The sequence below is a fragment of the Chionomys nivalis genome, chromosome 2 (genome assembly GCF_950005125.1).
Source record: "Chionomys nivalis chromosome 2, mChiNiv1.1, whole genome shotgun sequence".
Taxonomy (NCBI): Eukaryota; Metazoa; Chordata; class Mammalia; order Rodentia; family Cricetidae; genus Chionomys; species Chionomys nivalis.
In genome coordinates, this window is record NC_080087.1 from 67,500,221 (window position 1) to 67,512,447 (window position 12,227).

A 12,227-nucleotide genomic window follows, 5' to 3' on the forward strand; every position below is an offset into this window, starting at 1 on the left:
TGGGACAAGGCCAGTTCAGGCACCCTCTCCTCCTCTGCCCAGGGTCCTAGCTGGAGACATCCCCGTGGACACCTGGGAACCCTACAGAGCCACGCCTCTTTCCAACCCTAAAATGGCTCCCTTAATTATCTCTTTCCCTGCTCCCCACTTCCCCAAGCTCTCCCCAACTCTCTCCTTCTCCCCCCTCTTTCTCCCTCTCCCCTTCCCCCCACCTCACCCCACCGCCATGCTCCCAACTTTTGCCTGGCGATCTTGTCTGCTTCCAATTTCCAGGAGGATCTATATATGTTTTTCTTTGGGTTCACCTTATTACTTAGCTTTTCTAGGATCTCGAACTATAGACTCAATGTCCTTTGTTTATGGCTAGAGTCCACTAATGAGTGAGTACATACCACACTGGTATTTTTGGGTCTGGGTTATCTCACTCAGGATACTGTTTTCTATTTCCATCTACTTGCATGCAAAATTCAAGATGTCACTATTTTTTACCACTGGGTAGTATTCTAATGTATAGATGTGCCACACTTTCTTTATTCATTCTTCCATTGAGGGGTATCTAGGTTGTTTCCAGGTTCTGGCTATTACAAATAATGCTGCTATGAACATAGTTGAAGAAATGCTTTTGTAGTATGATTGGACATCTCTTGGGTATATTCCTAAGAGTGGTATTTCTGGATCCTGAGGTAGGTTGACTCCCAATTTTCTGAGAAACTATCACACTGATTTCCAAAGTGGTTGCATAAGTTTGCATTCCAACCAGCAATGGATGAGTTTTCCCTTTACTCCACATCCTCTCCAAAGGTTATCATTGGTGTTTTTGATTTTAGCCATTCTGACAAGAGTAAGATGGTATCTCAAAGTTGTTTTTATTTGCATTTCCCTGATAGCTAAGGAAGTTGAATATGTCCTTAAGTATCTTATGGCCATTTGAAATTCTTTTGTTGAGAATTCTCTGTTTGGTTCAGTATACCACTTTTTAATTGTGTTATTTAAAATTTTAATGTTTAATTTCTTGAGTTCTTTATATATTTTGGAGGTCAGACCTTCATCTGAAGTAGGGTTGGTGAAGATTTACTCCCATTCAGTAGGTTGCCTTTTTGTCTTATTGACAGTGTCCTTTGTTTTACAGAAGCTTCTCAGTTTCAGGAGGTCCCATTTATTTATTATTGCTCTCAGTGTCTTTGCTACTGGGGTTATATTTAGAAAGTGGTCTCTTGTGCCCATGCATTGAAGGTTACTTCCCATTTTCTCTTCTATAAGGTTCAGTGTGGTCCGATTTATATTGAGGTCTTTAGTCCATTCGGACTTGAGTTTTGTGCATGGCGACAGACATGGATCTATTTTCATTCTTCTACAGGTTGACATGAAGTTTTTCCAGCACCATTTGATGAGGATGCTTTCGTTTTTCCATTGCATCTTTTTTTTTGCCCCCCCCCCCTTTTTGGTCAAAAATCAGGTGTTCATAGGTGTGTGGATTAATATCTGTGTCTTCAATTGCATTGGTCAACATCTCTGTTTTTATGCCAATACCAAGATGCTTTCATTACTGTAGCTCTGTAATAGAGCTTTATATCAGGGATGGCAATGCCTCCAGCAGTTCCTTTATTGTACAGGATTGTTTTGGCTATCCTGAGTTTTTTTGTTTTTCCATATGAAGTTGATTATTGTTCTTTCAAGGTCTGTGAAGAATTTTGTTGGGATTTTGATGGAGATTGCATTGAGTCTATAGATTGCCTTTGGTAAGATTGCCATTTTTACTATGTTGATCCTTCCTATCCAAGAGCATGGGAGATCTTTCCATTATCTGGGATCTTCTTCAATTTCTTTCTACAAAGACTTGAAGTTCTTGTCAAATAAGTCTTTCACATCCTTTGTTAGTGTTACCCCAAGATATTTTATGTGATTTGTTGCTATTGTGAAAGGTGATGTTTCTCTGATTTCCCTCTCAGCTTCTTTATCCTTTGTGTATAGAAGGGCTGCTGATTTTTTTGAGTTGATCTTGTATCCTGCCATATCACTGAAGGTATTTATCAGCAGTAGGAGTTCTCTGGTAGAGCTTTTCGGGTCACTTATGTACACTATCAAATCGTCTGCAAATAACGAAAGTTTACTTCCTTTCTAATTTTAATCTCCTTGATCTCCTTATGTTGTCGTATTGCTATTGCTAAAACTTCAAGGCCTATGTTGAAGAGACATGGAGAGAGCAGACAGCCTTGTTTTGTTCCTGATTTTAGTGGAATCATTTTGAGTTTTTCTCCATTTAATTTGATGTTAGCCATTTGTTTGCTGTATATTGCTTTAATTATATTTAGATATGATCCTTGTATTCCTAATCTCTCCAAGACCTTTATTATGAAGGGGTGTTAAATTTTATCAAATGCTTTTTCCTCATCTAATGAAATGATCATATGGTTTTTTTTCATTAGTTTATTTATATGATGGATTACATTGATAGATTTTCATATGTTGAACCAGACTTGCATCTCTGAGATGAAGTCTACTTGGTCATGATGGATGATTTTTTTTATGTGTTCTTAGATTCGGTTTGCCAGAATTTTACTGAGAATTTTTGCATCCATGTTCATGAGTGAGATTGGTCTGTAATTCTCTTTCTTGGTTGAGTCTTTGTGCGGTTTTGGTATCAGGGTAACTGTAGCTTCACAAAAAGAGTTTGGCAGTGAGCCTTCTGTTTCTATTATGTGGAACACTTTGAGGAGTATAGGTATTAGCTCTTCTTGGAAGTTCTGGTAGAATTCCGTACTAAATCCATCCTGCCCTGGACTTTTTTTGGTTGGGAGGTTTTTGATGACAGCTTTTTATCTTCTTGTGGCTTATAGGTCTATTTAAATTGCTCACCTGGTATTGATTTAATTTTGGTAGATGGTAATTGTCCATTTCTTTTACATTTTTCAATTTTGTGGAATATAGGTTTTTGTAGTACAACCTAAAGATTCTCTGAATTTCCTCAGTGTTTGTTGTTATGTTCCCCCTTTCATTTATGAAAATGTTAACTTGGATGTTCTCTCTCTCTCTGCCTCTTAATTAGTTTAGATAAGGGTTTGTCAATTTTGTTGATTTTCCCAAAGAACAAGCTCTTTCTTTCAGTGATTCTTTGTATGGTTTTCTGTGTTTCTATTTTGTTGATTTCAGCCCTCAATTTGATTATTTGCTGTCTTGTACTCCTCCTGGGTGAGTCTGCTTCTTTTTTTCTAGAGCTTTCAGGCATGCTGCTAGGTCACTGATGTGAGCTTTCTCCATTTTCTTTATGTGGGCACTTAGTGCTATGAACTTTGCTCTTAGCACTGCTTTCATAGAATCCCATTGGTTTGAAAATGTTGTGCCTTCATTTTTGTTGAATTCAAAGAAGACTTTAATTTCTTTATTTCTTCTTTGACCCAGGGGTGGTTCAGTAGATAACTGTTCAGTTTCTATGAGTTTGTAGGCTTTCTGGGAGTAGTATTGTTGTTGAATTCTAACTTTACTCCATGGTGATCTGATAAGACACAGTGAATTACTCCAAATTTTTTGTATCTGTGGATATATGCATCGTTACCAGAATGTGATCAATTTTAGAGAATGTTCCATGAGGTACTGAGAGGGTATATTCTTTTTTGTTTGGATGGGATGTTCTATAGATGTCTGTTAAGTCCATTTGACTCATTACATCTGTTAATTCTCTTATTTCTCTATTAAGTTTCTGTCTGTTTGACCTGTCCATTGTTGAGAGTAGAGTGTTGAAATTTCCTACTATTAATGTGTGGGGTTTGATGTGCAATTTAAGTTTTAGTAATGTTTCTTTGACATATGTGGGTGTTCTTGTCTTAGGGGCATAGATATTCAGGATTAAGACTTTATCTTGGTGATTTGTTCCTGTTATGAGTATAAAATGTTTTTCACCATCTCTTCTGATTTTAGTTTGAAATCAACTTTGTTAGATATTAGGTTAGCTACACCTGCTTGTTTCTTAGGTCCATTTGATTGGAAAACCTTTTCCCAACCCCTTTACTCTGAGGTGGTGTCTGTCTTTGAGGTTGAAATGTGTTTCTTGTAAACATCAGAATGCTGGATCCTGTTTTCGTATCCATTCTCTTAGCCTGTGTCTTTTTATAGGTGAATTGAGACCATTGAAATTAAGTGATATTAATGATCAGTGATTGTTAGCTACAGTTATCTTTTGGTAGTAGTGTTTGTATGTTTCCCTTCTTTGTGTTATGCTGGTGGGGGGTTATTAGATGTCTGTGGTATTGTGGGTATAGTTAGCTTCCTTGGGTCGAGGTTTTTCTTCTAGTTCTTTCTGTAAGCCTGGGTTTATGGATACATATTATTTAAATCTGTTTTTGTCATTGAATATCTTGTTTTCTCCTTCGATGGTGAATGAAAGCTTTGCTGGGTATAATAGACTGGGCTTACACCCATGGTCTCTTAGTGCCTGCAGCACATCTATCCAGGACCTTCTGACTTTCATGGTTTCCATTGAGATGTCAGGTGTAATTCTGATAGGTTTACCTTTATATTTTACATGACTTTTTTCCTTTGCAGCTATTAATATTTTTTTTGTTCTATATGTTTTGTGTTTTGATTATTATATGGCGAGGGAATTTTTTTTTTGATCCAGTCTATTTGTTGTTCTGTAAGCTTCTCGTACCTTCATAGGGATATCTTTCTTTAGGTTGGGAAATTTTTCTTCTATAATTTTGTTGAATATATTTTCTGTGCCTTTGATCTGGAGTTCTCCTTATTCTACCCCTATTATTCTCAGGTTTGGTCCTTTCATTTTGTCCTATATTTCATGAATGTTTTGTGTTAAGAATTTGTTATAGTGTTTTCTTTGACCAATGAGTCTATTTCTTCAATAGTATATCCAGCACCTGAGATTCTTTCTTCTATCTCTTGTATTCTATTGGTTATATTTGTCTCTGTTGTTCCTGTTTGTTTACCCAGATTTTCCATATATAGCCATTCCTCGGTTTGTGGTTTTTTTTTTTTCCCTCTATTTCAATCTTCAGGTCTTGAACTGTTTCCTTCATCTGTTTGATTGCCTTTTCTTGGTTTTCTTGGGTTTCTTTGAGGGATTTATGAATTTCCTCCAGCTTTCTGTTTATCTTCTCCTCCATTTCTTTACGGGAGTTTTTCACTTCCTCTTTAAATGTCCCCATCCTTCTCATAAAGATACATTTAAAGTTGTTTTCTTCTACATCTTCTGGGTTAGGATGATCAAGTTTTCCTGTTGTGTGTCCACTATGTTCTGGTGTTACCATGTTGTTTTGTAGGATGTTGGATGAATTCTTTCATTGGCACCTTCCCATCTCTTCCTCTATTGTCCACAAAGTATTGATTTCCATGGAGCTTGCAGGGAATGACTAGTTTGGGGGCGTTGTGAATTGATGGTTAGAAAGCCAGCTCCATGCTGGCAGCTAGGAATGCCAAAGGGACCTCTAATGTTCACCAAGGATTGGTCTCCATGGAGCTCACAGGTAAAGGCGAGTTGGGGGTGGGGTGGATTGATGGCTAGCAAGCCAACTCCTTGTTGGCAGGTAGGAATGCCAAAGGATCATTTCCTATTTAGTATTGGAATTTTTGATTCATCCTCCCTGTTTATTCCATCACCCAGAACTTTTTTTTTCTTTTACAGCAGGCATTGAATTTTAAATTTTCCCTGGTGAGATATGTCCTCTGCCATAACTGGGAATGGCTGGACTGACATTTAACCTGTTGGCCTACAAGAGGCCCCTCAAGGAGTTTCCCAAAGGTATTAGGTTGCCTTGTCTGTCTTTTGTTGATCAATATTCATTGGTCCAATGTCAGCCTTTGCCACATCTTCAACAGAATCCAGCAGTTTGAGACCTTCTATTTTTTTCATTCCCAGAAAAGACATTATTTCTAGAAATTCCTTGTCTACAATCACTTCTCAGATGTCCTATTCTATGACAATTAAAACATGTGGCATTTTGATGTCTCCTCATACCTTTGAAAATTTGTTCTCTGGGGCTGGAGAGATGGCTCAGCAATTAAGAGCATTGGTTGCTTTTCTAGAAGTCCTGTGTTCGATTCCCAGCAACCACATGATGGCTCACAACCATCTATAGTGGGATCTGATGCCCACTTCTGGCCTAAAGTCGATAGAGCACTCATACATAAAATAAATAAATCTTAAAAAAAAAAAAGAAAATTCATTCTCCTACCTAAGTCTCAGTATTATAGTCAAATGTCTCAATGATCACTGTGGAATGATTCATTCATCCACTGGTTCTAATTTAACCTTTAAAGACCCAAGTACCTTTTTGTACTCTACGTTGGTATTTTCAAAAGCCAGAGATTCAGTAAATTGAAGTCAAGCTTCTGCGTCTGTTACTCCTATTTGTATAGTCTTTGTTAATCTTTGTAAAATGTCACTAAAGTGTTCTCTTTGGCATTGTTTAAGCCTAGTATGATTCAATTCTTTTTCCTATTCTTGAATCCTGTCCCAAGCATTTAAGGCTGTGTATTATAGGGACAAGATGTATTCAGCATAAAGAGCTTGTAACTGTGGATCAGAATAAGTTCCCTTGCCAAAATTTTTATCTTGGGAAGTCTCAAATCCTTTTGTTCTTCTGTGCTGTTCTAAAATTTTTGTCTCTTCTTGCTAGCAGCAGTGCCACAGTTGTTGTGGCCCATTTTCTAGGACCACTGAAATTAATTGAAGCCAGTTGTGGGGTATCCTTATTTCTTGTAGCCCACATCTCCACCATCTCTCTAACAAATGGTGAATACAAGCCATAAGATATTACTGCTTGCTTAATTTTTTTTTAGATTGTTTATATCTATAGGTTTCCATTTACATTCTTTGAATCTTTTTGGGTATTTAGTACTTGATGGTTTGTCAGAGGTGATTATGGGGTAAGTATCTAAAAACCCTTAGTATATCATCTCTGACTCTGACATGTACTGGCAATGATAAGTCCTATCCTTGTAACTTCTCTGGTTATCAGTTCTGAGAATTTCCTCAATCACTTCATGTCTTTTTACCACTGTCTTTTGTAAAGTCTGAATCCCATGACCTGTGACTCTTTCTAATCATGACTCAGACAGCATCAGATATTAATGGAAAGACGATGTAGACTGAGTTTAAGTACTATAGAGATATTAAGTAATTTTTAATAAAAAAATCTGTTGGCATTGTTAGAGAAAGTAGAACAATTAACCCTAAAAGAAACAGAATCTGAAAGAACCACAACATTCTAGAAAATTCCGATATGAGGAAATAACATGGAGGCATCAATTTCCCCAATTTCACAGTTTATATAGTGAAATTATTTGATACTGAAATGAAGACAGGAACATCAATGTGAATGGAATGCAGTATCACACACATGCATTCAGGACAATAGTAGCTCCTTCTATTAACTCTTAATGTGAATTACTGCTAAATATCTCATAATTCTGAGATGTTTATTAGTAAAATTCTCCTGAATCATTTCTATTGAAACAAGGTAATAAAACTGGTATCATGTCCTGTTTCTACTGTCACTTAAAACACCCACAAAATCTACCTCAACAGCCCCTTTCCCAGCCAACATATCTAGTTCCTTTGTTACTGTTTCCTCTCTTCACTTTCCAGAGCTCCTTCTCTGATTCTGAGGTGGGCAGGTCTGGCATATGTGCAGTTTGAGTCCTGCACATAAGAAAGACATTCTTCAAAAAGCATCTGGATTTCTAACACTGTTCTCAGTAGACAAAGAAAAAACAAAATAGAGGAGTCTAAACTATCTTTTACCAGTCGAACAGATTGAGAATACTGGTACTGAAGGAGCATTTTCACATTGTGTAATTTGAGTCCCAATTCTAATCAAAGCTTCATCAAAACTCAAGGTTGAAAATGGAATTGTAAGATTGTGGTGACAATATTATGCACTACTGTGTTTCTGAATAAATAGTGGAACAAAAATGAGAAAAGCCCAACACCTCCCAAAAGAATACTTATGACAAAGACATGAAAGCCCTTTTCCTTTGAGAATTCTACTGAACTGTATGAGATATGAGACTTACACGTGGCTCAAACACATGTGCAGTAGTTTAAAAGGAATCTGGAGGATGAATACAAAAGCTGGGCATGTTCACTCAGGCTTTTCATCCCAGCATTCTCGAGGCTGGCAAATTTCTGCGAGTTCCAGGATAGGCTGCTCTATATAGTGAGTTCCAGCACAGGCAAGGAACTGTCTGAATAAATGAGAAATAAAATAAAAGTGAGCACTTCATTTACCTCACAGAGTGTATACATCTCAAATGGAAAGTTAAGGGAAAAATTTTACACAGTAAATGTTAATGCTGACAGCCATACCTGTGGAGCTTGCACAAAAGTATCTTCAGCTGATCATTATTAGATTAATATCTAACAAACTCAGAGAAAGTGAAGAAAACACAAGCAAATGGTGAGTGAATTAATGGGACAATGCAGGATGTGAACATTGCATTATATGGTAACAGGAAACTCAGGAAATCTCAATCTGATATGATGTGAGAAAGGAAAGAGTAAGTTAAATAGTAACTCAAGGGAAAGCCTGTGCTCCAGGATAGGGGAGGGAGAAGGCTTAAAGACAAAGCAATGAAACTGATCAGTCAATCAAAGAAATGACAGATGAAAGAAATGAACAAGAGTCTAGCTGCATTCTGGCAGCAATATTAAAAGACAAAAGTGAAATTCAAGTCTGGAAAGGTGGGGCAAGGCAGGTCTCTAATGTCAGCACTCAGATCTATGTGAGGTGGAAGCTAGCCTGGTCTCCTTATCATGTTATAGGATCAGGCAGGGCACATAAACTGCCTCAGAAACAAACACACAAGAAAGAAGTTCAAGTTATATTTTCTACATTGATGTTAAATTTCTCTAAAATATGCCCTTTGATAAAATGGTGGCATGAGTATCAGGAGGCTGACAATCATGGTTTGAATAAGAAGGTCCCCCACAGACATGTATTTGAACTCTAACTCCCAGTTATTTAAAATATTTTGGGAAATTTTGTTGTTGGAACATTATCAAATAAAATATGTCACTGTGGAAATGCTCTGTGAAATAAAAAAAAGTGCCCAGGCCACCCTTTTTTCTGTCTCTCTCCTTAAAGATTGTGGTTGAGGACATCATCTCTCTGCTTTCTATTCCAACCACATGGCTGCTTGCTGTCAGCCCTTCCTGCCATTATCTACTCTTATCCTTCTAGGAGAATTAACCAAAACAAGCTCTTTCTTATGTAAGTTATTGTGGTTATGGTGCTGTATGAAACTAACAGATGAGTAATTCCTATAGTCAACCATTGTCTGCCTGGATTTAAGGCTTCTTTCAGAGAAAACATTCATATCAGGTTCTGAAACCTGATGAGAGGAACACAGTGTGGTAGGTCATGGACACCATGTGGGACACAAAGCTGTAATTTTCCTAAAAAGTCCCAATATCTTTGTCTCTGATGCATACATCTGAGATACTGAGTGCTCCCCTTGTTCAATATGAACTGACATGATAATCATTATTTCATCTCATTATATGATAGGCTTTGAGGACACTCCCAGTTTTCCTTTTATGAAAAACTGTGTATAGTATGCTATACTTCTTAATAAACTTTCTTGGCAAAAGACATAGATCATGCAAAAACCCTTAGCCAATCCTTTCTATCTTCTTTATGCTTGTACCCTGTACTTTCCTCCTTACAACCCTGTTCAGGTCACAGGAACATTCTGAAAGAAATAGTTGGAAAAATGGAAGAGCAAGAGTCAGAGTATAGAGAAGAATACAGTGAAGAAATATCTGGAACTGTCCCCCTACCCTCTTAATTGGCACAATGCTTCAGGAGACTCAGGGGCCAACAACAATTCATCCTGGCTAAGAGATGGGTGCCTGAGGTTGGGACCGTCCCTGAATATCTATTTACAGTTAATAACAGGTGTTGGAAGGGTACCTCTTTTTCAGAAGTGGAACCAGTTATGAGCTGCACAGGATCCAGTAAGTAACCTGCCACCCATGCTCAGACAGGTTAAATTCATAGAGTTCTACGCAAAATAAAGACGTGAATGAAGGTCTGATGCTTTCAATTTTGCAATAACCTTCTGCATTATCTCTATAGAAACTGTCAATGAGACGGGTTCAGGTCTAGCACCACAGGGTCACTACTTTACCCTCTCTGTACGTGGCTCCCTGATACTGTTCCATAGAGTTAACACTCCACACATTCACCCTCCTAATCACAGATGGAAAATTCTTTCAAGTGTTTAATGCATATACTACCACTTCTGCTGAATAACCATTTCTGACTTACTCTTTACAGGAAACAGTGAAACAAAAGATGCCTAACACTCAGGGCACCCATTATAGCTGATCAGGGAGCAGCACTCATGATAGGTGACACACATCTTGTATTTCCCACTGATTTATCTTGAAACCAATCTTCTGTCTGGAATCTTCATGCTACACACACTTAGTCATCAACAAAATTCTCAACTAATAAGAAATGAGATTTCGTCTCTGCCTAATCAGTGTTCACACTCAAGGCCTTCAACAGTAACAAACCCTGCAGACAATGCAACAAAAAGAACATAGAGACACATTATCAGTGGGAATTAAACTTACTGCAGCCACCATGCAAGTAAGTCAATGTGCAACTTCTTCAACAAATAAATTCACATAAGATTTAAATATATCGTACACATGGTTTTGTATGAAATAATCAATTATAGTAATTCATGCAATAATGAATAATTGCTCACTGATAAACATGTGTAATGGGCATCAACAAAAATGGAAAACAGAAAAATACATACGACATGTGAGCACTGATACATTTCTACGTTGTTCTCATTCAATCATGATAAGACAGTGAGAAGTTTCACACCCCTAAAGATTCTAAGGAAATTGTTGGAAGAGGAATGTACAATTTCTGCAAAACAAATGATGTACTGCAGATATGAAATCTGGAGAGAGCTCCAAGACTTCAAAGACCTTAGAAAATTAAACCAAAATTTCAAAATCTTATAAAATTATTGCAATAAAAACAGTTGAGTAATGGCGGGAAGACAGACAACAGGAGATGTCAATGGGAAGATAATATAGACAGAGCTTAATACTCTACAGAGATGCTAAATAATTCTTGCAAAAGTCCTGCTGACATTGTATTAGGAAATGGGGAAACTGACCACAAAGGAAATAGGATCAAAAAAAAAAAAATTCAAAACCTTCAAAGTTAGGAGATCAGGAAACAAGCTTAAAAGGAAGAATTTTTCCCAATTTTATAACTTGCTAAAATCAGAGTAATGAAATTCATAAAATTGAAAATAAACATACAAATGATAGAAATGCAATAGGGATGTCATTGTTCACAAACACAAAATAAATTATATTTTATTAGTATTAATTCTTACATAGAAATCAAACAGCATATACAAGAAAATAATCTTGAATATTACTTACAGTAGAATATTCCATAATAATTTCTAGAAAACCAAAACAATGTGGCAAACACAATTTCCTTTCCCATGTTTTTTAAAAATATTAGAGTTTTAAATTTTTGCTTATGGGTATTGATGTCTTGCACCATATATCTATGTATATTTATATTCTCTGTTTTTGTGCTTGATGCTTGCTGAGGTTGAAAGAAGGTATCAGATCTCCAGACCTGGTTTTCAGCCACAATACAGGTGCTCAGAACTGAACTATGTCCTCTTGAAAAGCTATAACCTACTGAGCCATCTCTTCGGCTTCCTCTAAGATATATCATACATTTCTTTCTACCTTTCTCTCTTGGTTCTATACCACAGGTTTGCAGGTTCATCAGTAAGCCTAGACTATGAAAAAGAGATTTTTCTGAAAGCACGTGGATTTTAAATACAGTACTGGACTCTGTAGATAAAGAGAAAACAAAATAGAGGATTCTGCAAATGATTCACAACTGCCATTGGGTCAGAATAAAGAAAATACTTAGGGACCATTTTCAGTTAATATAATGTGGATTCCACCACTTTTAATCACAGATCAGTCAAAACTCAAGGACTGACATGGAACTGAATGATTGAGATGACAATATTTTACACTAGTGAGTTACTGAATTTATCATGGAACAAAGAAGCTTTATGCCGGCCAACAGAACACACATGAAGAAATAAAATATCATGTAATGAACTTTTCTCCTCTGAGAGTTTCTTTCCTCTGAGAGATGTGAGACCTATTCAAACACACTCCTTACACTTGCAGCATCTCTCCTGAGCAAGGA